Here is a 1843-nt window from a genome sequence, read left to right as displayed (position 1 = left end):
GCTCACTGTAACCTCCACCTCCTGGATTCAAGCGATTCTCATGCCTCATCCTCCTGAGTAGCTGGCATCACAGGCTTGTGCTACCACACCCAGGTAATTTTTTTTCATTTTAGTAAAGATGGGATTTCACCATGTTGGGCAGGCTGGTCTCGAACTCCTGACCTCAAGTGATACGCCCACCTCAGCCTCCCAAAGTGCTGGGATTACAGGCATGAGCCACTGCACAAGGCCATCTATTTTCCTTTCAATCCTCCTAAGATAACCCCAATTTGTTCCCAGTTCATCCACCTCTCCATGGCCATGTGCTTGGAGGAAGGGGGTCTAATTCTCAGCCCTAAGGAATGAGCCATATGAATTTAAGCCATTTATGATATTTTCCTTTTCTTTGCTTGTAACTGGCTTAGACATGGATATATGAGACCAGAAAGTCTGTTTGAAGGATTCTGAGAAAAGTTTTCCTTGCTGATTAAAAAGAGACACACAGGAAAAAAAATAGTCTCTGTTTCTGCTGGACATTGCGTGTGGGTCTGCGTCAGCCGGAATTGTGGCAGCCATTTTGTAGCTATGAGAGGCACTAGCCCAAGGCTGTCAGAATGAAAATACGGAAAGAATCTGGGTCACTGATGATGAGGTGGGCGGATCACTTGAGGTCAGGAGGTCAAGACCAGCCTGGCCAACATGGTGAAACCCCATCTCTACTAAAAATTTAAAAATTAGCCAGGCATGGGGGCACATTCCTGTAATACCAGCTACTCAGGAGGCTGAGGCAGGAGAGTCACTCGAACTTGGGAGGTGGAGGTTGCAGTGAGCTGAGATCATGCCACTGTACTCCAGGCCTGAATAACAAAGTGAGACTCTGTTTAAAAAAAAAAAAAAAGAATTTTAACCTACCTACCTCCAGGTTTATTGTTATACGAGATAATCCATTTTCTTTTTTGTTTAAGACAGTTGAACCTGGAGTGGAGGCAAAAATAATGAGTTTAGCCTAGGGACATTGAGGCGATGGCACGACAGCATCCTTTTAAATCCCGAAGCTCAGGAAACATCAAGGTTAAATTTGAATTTGGGAGTCATCTATGGAGAAATATTCCATAAAGTAATATATCTTAGAAAGCAGATCTGTACCTGGAAAAGCAGCCTCTGTGTTTGAGGAATTCTGGTGATATAAAAGAACATTGTACCTACATGTGTCCTAACTGGATATGCTCCCGTCCCAGGTCTTTGTGTCCCATCCAGAGAAGGGGAGATCACAGAGGTGGTAGTGAGCTCCTGCTGAGGGAGTCAGAGAAAGCAACATCTGGATCCCATCCTCAGAGTCTGCTCTCCTCAAGCCTGGCTTTTATGGGCCTCAATAGCCATTTGCAGTTAACTTAAACATTCTAGTTTAGTGTGGATTGCTTTGAAAATGGGTTATAAGTAACTTTTAAATTTATAGACTTATGTCTTTTAGTAAATTATTGTCCCAGAAAATCAAGGTTCTGATCATCTTACAGACATCCTCTGGGTGACACTATACTATAGAAGCCAGGGTCAAAAAAATATATACAAGATGAAATATCAAGGAAAAGGCCAACGTAGAACACAGAGGTTCTAGTGCCCAAGCTAAAGAAGTGTTAAACAAAAATTATGAGAGGCCACTGTTTTGGATTGAGCTTTTGCACTAGGCCACAACAGACCAGATCAAACCAAATCAAGTCCCTCTTGCTAAATGCCACATAATCAAACTGAAACTTGAGATACATCCCACAACAGATCAGTTTTTCCTGAAAACAGGAGATTCCAGTTTACCTGAGTCAGCATAATTAGGCAGTCCCCCCTCTGCTTTAACCCTCACCAAAAAAAA

At 42.9% G+C, this 1843-nt stretch overlaps 1 long non-coding RNA gene across 1 annotated transcript in view; it reads right to left on the bottom strand.

The window, feature by feature from the left end:
• The window catches only part of LOC108313421, a 6290-nt gene that overhangs the window by 2959 nt on the left and 1488 nt on the right, over positions 1–1843 (bottom strand). The window contains exon 2 of the long non-coding RNA XR_001829081.2: positions 896–954. This is a non-coding gene — a long non-coding RNA (uncharacterized LOC108313421). The remainder of the gene's footprint in view (positions 1–895; positions 955–1843) is intronic.

This window comes from Cebus imitator, unplaced genomic scaffold (assembly GCF_001604975.1).
Source record: "Cebus imitator isolate Cc_AM_T3 unplaced genomic scaffold, Cebus_imitator-1.0 Scaffold136, whole genome shotgun sequence".
Lineage (NCBI taxonomy): Eukaryota > Metazoa > Chordata > Mammalia > Primates > Cebidae > Cebus > Cebus imitator.
Note: the sequence above shows the minus strand (reverse complement) of the source record. Positions and strands in the feature narration are given on the sequence as shown.